The following is a 14,957-nucleotide window of genomic DNA, read 5'->3' as shown; positions in this document are numbered from 1 at the left end:
AAAAAGGGGGTGTGAGGGGAAAAAAAGGGGTCTATGCAAAAAAATGACAGTGTCCGCAAAAAATAAGTGATATTGTATCTTGGGAAGAACTAATATAATCTTCTAATCATGATGTGCTAAAAATTCAAAATATGTAACAATAAGTGATGTGTCTATATATTGGTGTAATAATATCAAACTTGAGATAGTGTATGTGGGAAAAAAACAATACGTTAAATTGTAACGAAAACACTATAATATTCAAAAAATTTATAATATCCAAAAAATTATGCAGTCTAAATCATATATCAAAAATATTTATTTATACACACTCACAAGCAAATAGAAGGGGACGTCTCCCCTAATAAAAAGTAATAAAAACGTAATAAAAACAGATTTAAGCCAGTAGAAATTCAATTCTAAAAAGCAGACTTTGCTGAGAAAATGTGTTAGAAAATCCACAATATTGTGCAGAGAGAGACAGTTCCTTATAGCATCCGAACCTTTCGTTGTTGCTTTATAAGTAGATTTTACTGACCAAGTTCAGGATTTAGAAAAAATGTAGGCTCCTTATAGTACTATACAGTCATTCAACTTTATTGGACTTATTGCTTTAGGATACTTTCTACTTACTTCACCACCCGTGTGGCAACGATATCACCTGTACAGCTCCAAGTATCCAAACTGAGTCAGTGCGCCGCGTGTATCTCGGCGTCTGACGTCATCGGCAAACTTCAGCCGCTGTCACTGTAATAGTTGGCTTTTCTGGATATTATAATCCTAGGTGGTTTTGGAGATAATCACTTCTTGTATTTCCAACAGAGATAGTTCCCTGCACTTAGTGCTAATTGCACGCAGGAAAAAGATGGATGTTGAGAAATGTAAATAGCCCGGGTTAAAGTTGAAAAAATCCTTAAATATAGAATGTCCTCATTCAAGTAGTAATGTCAGATAACACAGCCACTCAGATCAACGCGTTTCGCTCGCCAGGGAGCTTTTTCAAGATCTGAGTGGCTGTGTTATCTGACATTACTACTTGAATGAGGACATTCTATATTTAAGGATTTTTTCAACTTTAACCCGGGCTATTTACATTTCTCAACATCCATCTTTTTCCTGCGTGCAATTAGCACTAAGTGCAGGGAACTATCTCTGTTGGAAATACAAGAAGTGATTATCTCCAAAACCACCTAGGATTATAATATCCAGAAAAGCCAACTATTACAGTGACAGCGGCTGAAGTTTGCCGATGACGTCAGACGCCGAGATACACGCGGCGCACTGACTCAGTTTGGATACTTGGAGCTGTACAGGTGATATCGTTGCCACACGGGTGGTGAAGTAAGTAGAAAGTATCCTAAAGCAATAAGTCCAATAAAGTTGAATGACTGTATAGTACTATAAGGAGCCTACATTTTTTCTAAATCCTGAACTTGGTCAGTAAAATCTACTTATAAAGCAACAACGAAAGGTTCGGATGCTATAAGGAACTGTCTCTCTCTGCACAATATTGTGGATTTTCTAACACATTTTCTCAGCAAAGTCTGCTTTTTAGAATTGAATTTCTACTGGCTTAAATCTGTTTTTATTACGTTTTTATTACTTTTTATTAGGGGAGACGTCCCCTTCTATTTGCTTGTGAGTGTGTATAAATAAATATTTTTGATATATGATTTAGACTGCATAATTTTTTGGATATTATAAATTTTTTGAATATTATAGTGTTTTCGTTACAATTTAACGTATTGTTTTTTTCCCACATACACTATCTCAAGTTTGATATTATTACACCAATATATAGACACATCACTTATTGTTACATATTTTGAATTTTTAGCACATCATGATTAGAAGATTATATTAGTTCTTCCCAAGATACAATATCACTTATTTTTTGCGGACACTGTCATTTTTTTGCATAGACCCCTTTTTTTCCCCTCACACCCCCTTTTTTATTTTTGACTGTGAATTATACACATTTATCACACTTTCCACTTTTATACATATCTTTTTAATACCGGATAATATTGGATACCTTTAGCTTTCTTTTAGCGCACTTACTATCACCATAATTTCCTGTAATGACCCAAATAACACTTATGATTGAATGAACACAAGTTATAATAAAGTCTCCTTATTTCTTGAATTTCTGTAAATATAGTTTGAACATTTAGCATTGCTGATATATATAAATATGTTGTGTTCCTTACGAATTACCCCTTATATTATGACTTAACATAAGGGGATGTGAGTAAGGGTTTAATATTGATACAAAGCTTATATATTGCCATTCCTTTAAGCAACAAAGTAAACTTTAGTACTCAGTACAATTATGACAAGATATATATAAACTAGTTAACATAGATTTATATGGCATTGGTGATTCGTGTGTTAATTGCGCAGTAAATGTATATACAAGTAAGACTCTCTGCAGATTATAACAAAAATATATCACAATACAGTCTCAGTACAAACGCTGTACTCACGAGGAGAATGGAGGATGCGGTCTGAGATCGGTTGAGACCGGAAGCAGCTGATGGTGACGTCACCCGGTGTTCTGTGAGGCTGTCAGGTCCGGAGATAAAGCGTAGTAGCAGAGGTAACCGCACAGGAAGCAGGGAGAGTGTTGTCAGAAACACTGAGCAACAAGGTAGGCAGATACTGCAGGAGATATCCAGCTGAGGGTAATCCCTTAGTAGAAGGGGGAAGGTAACAGCTGAGTTCAGAAGCAGTGTAAGTCAGGCTGATACAAGGGTGTGACCAGAATACCAAGCAATGTATTCTGGGAGCACCTAGACTTTATAGGATTATGGGATAAATGTCTTAAAGGCACAGTACATTACAATACCGCAACAACATCAACTTTTTCTCCACAAAGACTTCAATGGAGTTCATTAGAATTTATTTGAGTGGAAAGAGCTACAAAGTATATAAGTGTATATATGTATGTATATGTGTATATACATATAGATAGCAGGCATCAATACCATCTTTGTGTAGAATATTGCTGTACAGGGATTTCATATCCCTGGTTGCAAGGTGGTATTGATGCCTGCTTAAAATGTCTCTCCTCCCAGAGCCCAAACCAGACATATAGCACTTCAAAGATTAGTAAACTTACAGAATTTATGCTCAGCCACAATTATTTCATGCCATATACCATATACCTTTTAACTCTTATTTTTTATCTTATTTATTATTATTATTATTATTATTATTATTATTATTATTATTATTATTATTATATATACAGGGAGTGCAGAATTATTAGGCAAGTTGTATTTTTGAGGATTAATTTTATTATTGAACAACAACCATGTTCTCAATGAACCCAAAAAACTCATTAATATCAAAGCTGAATAGTTTTGGAAGTAGTTTTTAGTTTGTTTTTAGTTATAGCTATTTTAGGGGGATATTTGTGTGTGCAGGTGACTATTACTGTGCATAATTATTAGGCAACTTAACAAAAAACAAATATATACCCATTTCAATTATTTATTTTTACCAGTGAAACCAATATAACATCTCAACATTCACAAATATACATTTCTGACATTCAAAAACAAAACAAAAACAAATCAGTGACCAATATAGCCACCTTTCTTTGCAAGGACACTCAAAAGCCTGCCATCCATGGATTCTGTCAGTGTTTTGATCTGTTCACCATCAACATTGCGTGCAGCAGCAACCACAGCCTCCCAGACACTGTTCAGAGAGGTGTACTGTTTTCCCTCCTTGTAAATCTCACATTTGATGATGGACCACAGGTTCTCAATGGGGTTCAGATAAGGTGAACAAGGAGGCCATGTCATTAGATTTTCTTCTTTTATACCCTTTCTTGCCAGCCACGCTGTGGAGTACTTGGACGCGTGTGATGGAGCATTGTCCTGCATGAAAATCATGTTTTTCTTGAAGGATGCAGACTTCTTCCTGTACCACTGCTTGAAGAAGGTGTCTTCCAGAAACTGGCAGTAGGACTGGGAGTTGAGCTTGACTCCATGCTCAACCCGAAAAGGCCCCACAAGCTCATCTTTGATGATACCAGCCCAAACCAGTACTCCACCTCCACTTTGCTGGCATCTGAGTCGGACTGGAGCTCTCTGCCCTTTACCAATCCAGCCACGGGCCCATCCATCTGGCCCATCAAGCCTCACTCTCCTTTCATCAGTCCATAAAACCTTAGAAAAATCAGTCTTGAGATATTTCTTGGCCCAGCCTTGACGTTTCAGCTTGTGTGTCTTGTTCAGTGGTGGTCGTCTTTCAGCCTTTCTTACCTTGGCCATGTCTCTGAGTATTGCACACCTTGTGCTTTTGGGCACTCCAGTGATGTTGCAGCTCTGAAATATGGCCAAACTGGTGGCAAGTGGCATCTTGGCAGCTGCACGCTTGACTTTTCTCAGTTCATGGGCAGTTATTTTGCGCCTTGGTTTTTCCACACGCTTCTTGCGACCCTGTTGACTATTTTGAATGAAACGCTTGATTGTTCGATGATCACGCTTCAGAAGCTTTGCAATTTTAAGAGTGCTGCATCCCTCTGCAAGATATCTCACTATTTTTTTACTTTTCTGAGCCTGTCAAGTCCTTCTTTTGACCCATTTTGCCAAAGGAAAGGAAGTTGCCTAATAATTATGCACACCTGATATAGGGTGTTGATGTCATTAGACCACACCCCTTCTCATTACAGAGATGCACATCACCTAATATGCTTAATTGGTAGTAGGCTTTCGAGCGTATACAGCGTATACAGCTTGGAGTAAGACAACATGCATAAAGAGGATGATGTGGTCAAAATACTCATTTGCCTAATAATTCTGCACTCCCTGTATATATATATATATATATATATATATATATATATATATATATATATATCAGAAACTGTATATGGGAGTGTAACACTTTATTTGATTGTACTTATGTTGTGTTTGGTTCACATTTTTTTACTTCTTACATTTTATGCTAGGTTCTCAGTCCTCCTAACACAAATTATGTTTGCCATCAAGCACAACCGTTTATTTTCAACTTGTACTATGTGCGCAAGTTAGCGCATCACTTGTAATCTAGCCCTTTGTCAGCTATTCCATGATTTTAAGCCTACTGTCTTGTTCTTTTCTTTTATAAAAGTTCTAACACAGCCTGAAATTATGTTATAGATCATTATCTTGCTGTAAGATGAACTCCTGACCAACTAGGCATATACCAGACATTGCTTGTTGCTGAAAAATGCTGATAGTCCTTTTGTTTCAGTGTGCCCCTCACTCAAGTTGCCAATTGTCGTTCCAATAAAAGAGCCCCTGACCTTCAAATTTCCTTCTCCATGATTGACTGTTGGTGTCACACAATGAGGACCCTGCCTTTGGCCTACTCGGCTGATGAACTAAAGATTTGAAATTTTGACTTATCAGTCTATAGGTGCTTCTTCTAGTTGATACTTCATGTCCCAAAGAGTGCCATGCGTTAACTTCCTTTAGAAGAAAGCTATTTGTGTTTTGGGTTGCGCTCGTATTACAAGTTAAAAGTAAACTGTATTCGCTCGTGGGCTAACCTGACAAGCATAAAAAGCTGAACTTAGAATGTTGTGCTCGCAATAACGTATTCCCCCATAGAAGTCAATGGAGCAAAAAAAGTGGAAAAAACCCCTAACACCCTACTCGCGTGTAAACCTGATTGCATATTCTCAAGTGCAGTAACCGGAAATGAAAATATAAATATTTCCCCTTCCAATGTTCTTAACATAGCAGAATATGTTCTATTTATTCATAAATACATATTTCTTTTTGAGTCCTTATAACTTTTTTTGTGCAATATTTTTTAATATTTTTTATTAGCTGGTGTTATTATAAGTGTAAGGGTACTTTGTAATGTATTTTTAATGTGTTTTGTGACACTCTTTTTGTTTTGCAAAACCAGAGCTCGAACAATCGCGTTTACTTTCAACTTTTAATACGAGTAAAAAACCTGACGCTCAAACAGAGGTGATAAAAACCTTATTGCTTGTGAGTAACTGTTAGCGCTCTACTTGTATTCTAGCCCGGAATCTTATTATTTTTTTATTTTGTCATCTTAGTAACATCTTTTTCTAATGCCATTCAACTTGTCAAACCTGCTGGTCAAAGTCTTCTCTTAGTTGAAAGTGAGATTAGTTTTCTTCAACCAATGTTAAGCTGCCTTTTTAAGAAAAGTTTTTAGGACACACTGTGTGGACATCATACCAAGATTTGAAGCTATTACCATTCAAAAGATTATTTGTTCAAACAATATAATGCAGGTGTCTCTCTTTATGTCATTGTGTCGTGCTCAACTTACTAAAGAAAGGTAATTTGTTATGTTAACTACTAGATCATATTGGCAAAGTTTCTTTATTCACTCTTCTTGACTATCAAATAAGATGCAAAACACTGGTGCTTAACGGTTTGAGTGGATGGTTGCATTAAGTTTACAAATCTGTAGCTAATTATTATTTAATTTACAGAAACTAATGTTATTAACAATTGGATCCAATAATATTAATTGTCTTATTTTGCTTATTTTGTTAAGAGCAATACAAAGGGCTAGATTACAAGTGTTAGGATTTTTGCTCTTCTTGGGTTCCTCTGGTATTACAAGTTAAAAAAACTTATTTTGCGCTAGCGGTAACCCATAAAGTGAAAAATCCTAAATTGCGTTTTTGCGTGCATGTGTTCCCCCATAGAAGTCAATTGAGAAAAAAAAACTAACACCCTACCATAAGCTCCTAGCCTAATAACCAATAATCTGCCATCCCTCCACATTGCAAAGTACCTAATTAAACTATTAACCCCTAAATTGCCACCCCCACATAGCAAATTACCTAAATAAACTATTAACCCTTAAACCACAATTCCCTACATCGCAAAGTACCTAAAAAAACTAACACCCTACCATAAGCTCCTAGCCTAATAACCAATAATCTGCCATCCCTCCACATTGCAAAGTACCTAATTAAACTATTAACCCCTAAATTGCCACCCCCACATAGCAAATTACCTAAATAAACTATTAACCCTTAAACCACAATTCCCTACATCGCAAAGTACCTAAATAAACTATTAAGCTTTTTACTTTAATTCTATTGGCTTTTTTGAATTTGGAGATGCGAAGGTACCCCTATATAAAAGGGATACCTTTCATTCACTATTCAGTGTGCGGCTGGAGACCGCATGAAGAGGGTGCTCCGTGTTTAAGATCTGAAGAGGGCCACCTTTGTTGCCTCCGCCATCGCCGCTTACCTAGCCACTGACACTGGGATGAAGTTAGAAGATGGACCTCTGCCAGGATAAAAATAGAAGAAGATGGACCAACAATGAACATGGATGAAAATGGAGTGCCGCTAGGATGAAAATGGAGCGCCGCCCATCATCATCCGCGAGTACCAATTTTGGGGTAAGTGTTAGTTGTTTTTTGGGAGGGGGTTGGATTTTTTTCATACATTAGGAGGTTTTTTTGGGGGGGCAGTAAAAGAGCTGAATGCCCTTTTAAGGACAATGCCCATCCAAATGCTCTTTCCGGAGTAATGGGTATTTCGTTTTTTAAGTTAGGTTTTTTTTTATTTTGGGGGTTGTAATGTTAGGGGGTTAGTGTTTATTAAAGCAAAAGAGATGATCGCTTTAGGGCAATGCCCTACAAAAGGCCCTTTTAGGGTATTGGAGGTTTATTTTTAATATTTTTTTTTATTATTTAGTATTAGGATAGGATTATTTTTTTTTTCTTTTTGGTAATTTCGTTTTTTATTTTCTATTAGTTTTCTTATTTTTTGTAATGGTAGGTATTTTGTTTAGTGTTAGGTTTTTTTAAGGTAAGATTAGGCTTTTATTTAATTTTGCAGGAAGTTTTTTTTATTTTAAGGTAGTTATAATTTTTATAGTTAATTTAGCGGTATTTTAATTTGGGTTAAGTTAGGGGTGTTAGGTTAAGGAGTTTAGATATTAGTGTATAAATGTGTGATGTGGGGGGGTGGCGGTTTGGGGTTTAATAGTTTATTCAGTTACTGCAATGTGGGGGGATGGTAGTTTAGGAGTTATTAGTTTATTTAGGTATTTTGCAATGTGGGGGATGGTGGTTTAGGGGTTAATAGTTTATTTAGTTACTGCAATGTGAGGGATGGCGGTTCAGGGGTTAACAGTTTATTTAGGTACTTTGCAATGCGGGGGGGATTGTGGCTTAGGGGTTTATAGTTTATTTATGGGTGTACTTTGTAATGTATTTTTGATGTGTTTTGTGACACTTAAAGTTTGGAAAACAGTTTACCACAGCTCTTAGATCACAGAAAGTATTGAAGTGTAAGTTTTGCTAAACTTGTAATATCAGCGGATTAAAAATGGATCACAAAATCGTGATTGCGCTAGTGCAAAACTGCTTGTGCCGCACTTGTAATCTAGACCAATGTGTTTACTTTGTGGGCATATTCATAATCAGCTCCATGCTTTCCAATTTACTTCAATCACTAAATATCCCATATTGAAACAAGGGTAGGTAGGCTAAGGAGCATGCAAGAATGGTTTTAACAATGTTATAAAGTTGTAGTGCTGTAGACACATGCATGCTGCTTACCTTTTCAACAAAGAATATCATGAGAAAAAAACAAATTTGATAACAGATATAAAGTAAAAAAATTTTTAGAACTGAAAGCTCTATCCAAATCATGAAAGAGTTTAAATAAAAACATATGAAGTGCAAAGCCTAATGAGATTAAAACCTACTTCTACTCAATTTGTTTCCTCTTCAAAAAAATGTAAGAAACCATAAGGCCGACAATCAAAAGTGCTCTGAGGTGGCGAAATGTTCAGAGGGATATGCCGCTATGTTGAGCGAACCTGTCAAAATATTGCACGCTCCTGACATAGATGCTAACAGGTGGCATCACTGAGAGGCGTTTACTATACCCTTAAAAGGGCATTTTGTAGGGCATTGACCTAAAGTGAATACAGTTCTTTTACATTTAAACACATTACACTACCCCCTTTACAATACAAGTATTCCCCTAAAATAACAAAGACTAATTACAAAACCTATCCTAAAAAAGTAAAATTCAAATAAAAATCATATTCTTTAAAATAAAAAAAAACCCACTTCAATAAAAGCCCTAACTAAACCCAAAGTTTAAACTCAGCATGCAAAAATCCAGCTCCTCTTTATCGTTTGTTCGGCCCTCTTCATATTGGGTTCAGGCGTTGGGGGCCCATGTTTGCGGTGGCAGAGGTGGACTTCCAGGAGGCCTCTTCCATTGCCTCTGCTCTCCGCATCTTCTAACATCAATTCTTCAGCTCTCTTCCTAGAGTCCTCTTCATAAGGTCGCCTCTGCACATCCAATGATTAGAATTTATAATAAAATACTTTCTTACTATTGGCTGATTAAAAATCAGCCAATAGACTTCCGGCTGGGGGCGGAGTGAACAGGTAGCAGACAGGTAGCTGCCGCCTCGCTACGTCTCTCCAAACATAGGAGGAATAACATACTCCAGCCTGCCGTAGGGTGCCTTGTCTCAGCAGTAAGACACTAAGACCGGCACAAGATTCCACGGAATACGGAGGAGAAGTCCCTTATTCGGCATAGCAATGCTCTTTTCGCTAAAGCGCACTGCCAGGAAAAGCCTTGTAAAAACAATAAAACCCTGAGAATCGGACTTAAAAAACAACTGAAATAATCCTTGCGGGGATACTTCTGACAGGTATACCTTGGTGCAGGAACAGAGACATTGTAAGCAGATGTTTAACGATATAGCTTCATGAACAGAACTTTCCCATTAGCCGATCTGCCGGTAAAAGAGAGGTGTGCAGTGAACACCTGTGGAGGGAGCCAATCCGGGAGAGACTTAGAAACACACCTGCATTGCAAGTGAATCCGAGTTGTGTTACACGCCTGGAAGTGGTGTTTGGCCCCCTGAGCAATTTTCTCCCCCACCTGAAGTGTCTGCTGGGAACAAGCTCAGAGTGTGCGGTGGGCTACTGTAGAGAAGCGGGCTTAAATACCTGAAACAATCCTCGCCTGCTTATACCAGACACTGGTACTTTGCTGTAAGAACAGAAGCATTGTGAGTAGATATCCCGTGATATAGCTCAGTGATCAGGACCTTCCCAGTAGTCGGTGTGCCGGTGAAAGAGGGGTGTACGGTGAACATCTATGGTGAGACCCAATCCGGGAGAAACCTGGTGACACACCCCCATCGCAAGTGAGCTCGTTCGGTGCTGTACGCTCAGAGGCAGGGTCGGATCTCCTGAGCAGTATTTCTCCCACCTGAAGTATCCGCTGGGAACCAGCAAACGCAGAGTGAGCGGTGGGCTCCTGTAGAGACTGAGAGAGCAACGTCCCTTACCACGGAGAGGCAAGCGCTGAAATGGAAGGCGCTGTCATTGGCTTCATATTAAACCCATCAGGGTATGTGTCAGCTCACCGGCAACGGGAGCATTGATAGTGAGTTCTGACCCCAGTGAGCGGAGGAGGGGAAATCCAACCTGGAAAGATCGCCCGCTGTTAGGGTGAACAATTCCTGCCGGAGGAGGTTGAGGTAAAGGTTGAGCGATAAGAGGGAGTAAGGCGTGACACCAAAGCAGCAGGATTTTAAGGTTCCAGCCCGGGAGCAAAATATTTCTGCATAGTGCTCTATAAGGACAGAAGGGCAAATATAAGGAATACTATAAATACCGCTGGATTATAAGAAACCCTGCGAAAAGGAGTTCTCCTCTTTTTTCTTTTTTTTCTTTTTGTCCCTCCATTAGATTGAATGTGGAGGAGAGGGAAAGTAGAAGCCTCCAGGTTGCAGTATCAAGGGTGGTGAGCCGTCAAAAAGACATTTTCCTTTTTTTCTGTGTTTACTGGGACTGTGTGTGGAAATGGGGGAGTATTTTTATCTCTGCAAGTAAAGATTCTTATTTACTTAATTCCCAAATAGAGTTAAAGGTATAAGCATAAATATAGGCATAATTTCATAAGTTGTTTAGGAGAAAAATCTACTAGTATTGGTATTATCTTTAAGGTATAGATATCTTGAACGAGTTAGGTTGACATTTTTTTTATTTTTTTTTTCTTGGTCGCACAGTTAAAGTATAAGGTCTAAGTGAGACCCTTCCATTTTTTGATAAGCACTGTTTTTTTTGTTGTTGTTTTTTTTTTTTTTTTTTTTTGCACTTTTTGCTAAATATAATTAGTTTGATTACACTACTGTAGAAAGAAATAGAAGTACCCATTCGGGGCTTAAGTATATAGAGCTATATTGCTTAAAACACACATTTGTATCTATAAATACACAAAGGTGAATGGATAGATTTGTATCCTCTCAGAAAGGTATTTCACCAAAAATGCCACCTAAAACAAAAGATAAGAAAGGTAATGCCAAAAACATTGACATGTCGCTTGACACCTCTGAAGAAGGGGGAATAACTAACGTAATGGTTAATAATATGACAGAACTGGCAACAGAAGTAGTTAAAATGATGACACCCCACCTTGAAATAATTAAGAAAGAAATTAAAATAGAGATATCTAATTTGGCTGAGGAGGTGAGACAATTTACACTTAGATTAGACGAGGTGGAATCAAGGATGTCTGACGTTGAAGACAAAGTAAACAATCATGAGTCAATCATCACGGTTCAGGGTAAGTCCATCACCCAGCTACAAGCCCGATTAGAGGATCTGGAGGACAGATCAAGGCGGAATAATCTGCGGGTGATTGGCCTCCCTGAAGCTGTGGAGTTTCAGGATTTAATACTCTTTGCCTCTGTCACTCTGCCTCAGGCACTTTTGATCCCACCTCCACCTACCCCGTTTTTGATTGAAAGAGCCCACAGGATAGGAAGCCCCAGAGAGAATAAATCATTGCCCAAACCTAGACCAGTCATTTTTAAGTTTGTGAACTACCAGGATAAAATGCTGTATTTGAAATATTATAGGAAACTTAATGTATTAAATATCCAGTCTCATAAATTATTGATTTTCCAAGACTATTCAGCTGAGACTACAGCTAAAAGAAGGGAAATGTCTCCCTTTTTTGATAGATTCTTAAAAGCTGAATGTAATGTCAGGCTGGTATATCCAGCAAAACTTTTAGTGACAAAAGATGGTCATACATATACCCTAAATGACAATAAAGAAGCAATATCTCTGTGTAAGGAAATGGGAGTTTGACAAGGCTATAACAGTGAGATTACAAGGTTACGAAACTTAAGTTGAGTGTTAATAGAATTGTGGTGGTTTTTGTTTTCTTTTATTGTTGTTTTTTTGATCTTATTGGTATTTGTACAATATTTTTATTTATAGGTTGTATTTTTTTGCTTTTGGTGTGTTTATATATATTATTTTTATTTCCAAGATGTATCTAATGGAATAGGTAAAGAATTTATCTCTCTAGTGGTCCCCCCTTTTTTTTTTTTTTTCCTTTCTCCTCTCTCTCTCCTGCCTCAGAGGCTTTCTGGTTTGCTCGCCATCCCTGTCCGATCCCCCGAGAAGCAATCATGGTTTCTCTTAAATGGTTATGCGGGTACCACTTAAAATAACATCGTGGAATATTGGGGGAATAACCTCCCCAATTAAGAGAAAAGCAATAATTAATCATTTAGCAAAGCAAAAAGCTGATATTGCTTTCCTTCAAGAGCTACATCTGAAAGAGGTGGAGATACCGAAATTACGCACTAAATGGGTTGGGGAAGTAATAGCTGCACCGTATAATGCCGCCCGTAAAAGAGGTGTTGCAATCCTCTTTAATAAGACATTTGAATATAAAATAGATTCTACACATATTGATCACGAAGGCCGATTTATAATTATTGAGATAACACATAAAAATACCCATTATGTACTGTGTAACATATATGGACCAAACATAGTCGATAAAGAATTCTGGAATAAAATGGTACAATACCTGCAAAGATTTATGGGCCAAAATTTGATAATAGCGGGGGATTTCAATTTAATATCAGACCAGAGGTTGGACAGGGACAGTAATGCCCCCAGATATATACGAGATAGGAAAACGCATATTTTAAAGAAAATATGTAGACAACTGGGCTTGATAGACATCTGGCGCCTTCAGCATCCTGACTTGAGAGCTTTTACATGTTTATCAAAAGCCCAACAGTCTCTGTCATGGATAGATTTTTTTCTAGTCCCTGTAACATTGAGTGGTTTGGAGTGGAAATCAGAGATAGGGGATATAGTCATCTCCGATCACGCAGTAATAGCTCTGACATTAAACTCTTCCGGATTAAGTAGGTCTACTAACCATGCTATATTTTTTCCTAAATTTTTGGTTAATGATACTCATTTCCAAAACTGGCTCTGTAGACAGTGGCAGGAATATCATGGGCTGAATAGTGCTTTTAAGGATAAACCAGAACTTTTTTGGGAAGCAGCTAAAGCTGTTTTGCGAGGGGAAATTAAGAATTATATGTGTAAACGTAAAAGAAAGGCTAACCAGCAGGAATTGCAATTATCTAACTGGGTTAAGAATGCATATAAAATATATTTAGAATCCCGATCAAATAGTAATTGGCAGAAATACTTGGAGGCTAAATCAGCCTATGATATTCATGTTAAACAAAAATCCGCGTTGGAATCACAAAGACAGAAAAGTATTTATAGTGGTTTTGCAGGGAGATCAGCAAAATTTATGGCAAGGCTAACTAAGGATACCCGCAGAAATAATATTACGGCTATTAGATCTAATAAAGATAGATTAATCAATAACCAGGATATAACTAAAGTATATATTACTGCTTCCTTGATTACATTAATATTAAAAAAGGGTAAAGACCCAACTGAGCTAGGCTCATATAGACCCATTTCGTTACTAAATGTAGATTACAAAATATTCACCGCTATTGTGGCAAACAGATTTAAAAAATGTCTGAATGAGATCATACATGAAGATCAGTCTGGGTTTATGACAGATAGATCCCCTACTAAGAATACTAGAGAAGTAGCCCTGCTTTTAGTTTTTTTTCTGGAATGAATTTCATAAAAAATGGAAAAATACAGATGTAAACTTTGCTATTTTACCAGTTAATGCAGAAAAGGCGTTTGATTCCGTGATCTGGGATCATTTATATTCCTCACTACATAATTTTCGTTTTTCAGGACATTTTCTCTCTTTTGTTAAAGCAATTTACAATCACACAATCTGACACCTAACCTAACTTTTAATAAAGGGACGAGACAAGGGTGCCCACTCTCCCCCTTCTTTTTAATGTTGCATTAGAACTGCTGGCAATTCTTTTCAGACAAGAATTAAGGGGAATTAGGCTGGGTAACAAAGAACTAGACAAGTGCGTTTTGATTCAAATGAATTTGGAAATCGGTCGAATTTTTAGCGATTCAGCGATTTGGATGCATCCAAATTACCGAATCGGCACATCCCGAAAAATTCTGAAAATGAATAAATATGTTTCCGAATTTTCGGATCCATTATCCATATTTGGAATGTTTAATTGTTCCTTCTTAAACCGCAGTTCCCCGTCACTAACTCTAAGTATATATTATGTTTAAATCTTTTTTTATTGATATGAACAGAATTGAATTTGTTACAACAGTGGTCAGACATCTTTTTTATACATCTAACAGGTGGGATAGGGAATATAAAGGGAACAAGAGTGCAACATTTCTGGGTCTCCTGCCACCTACTAAAGTATCTTAGAGTCCATTGAATATTGCTCAAGGCAGGATCCAGATATTCTATGTTAGGTTCATTCCACTTAGCTATCGGGCAAACCCCGTTAACTAGACATAATAACATAGTCCTTGATAGGGTGATGTGAGTGGAATAGGAAATGTCTCTGATCAAGTTCATCTAAGTAGGAGGCGTGGTTTTGCTATCCCCAATAACACAGTGTAAAACCAAAGCAGCAACAAAGATCTCCAACAAAAAGGGGAAAAGAATAAAAAAGTAAAGAAAGAAAATACAGTAAGAGTCTAGCTAAAAGAGTGCCTACCAATTGCTAATCTGAGGGCTGCTAGGAAGGTTTATTGAC

Source organism: Bombina bombina, chromosome 6 (assembly GCF_027579735.1).
Source record: "Bombina bombina isolate aBomBom1 chromosome 6, aBomBom1.pri, whole genome shotgun sequence".
Lineage (NCBI taxonomy): Eukaryota > Metazoa > Chordata > Amphibia > Anura > Bombinatoridae > Bombina > Bombina bombina.
The sequence above is the reverse complement of the archived record's forward strand: the minus strand, read 5'-3'. Positions refer to the sequence as shown.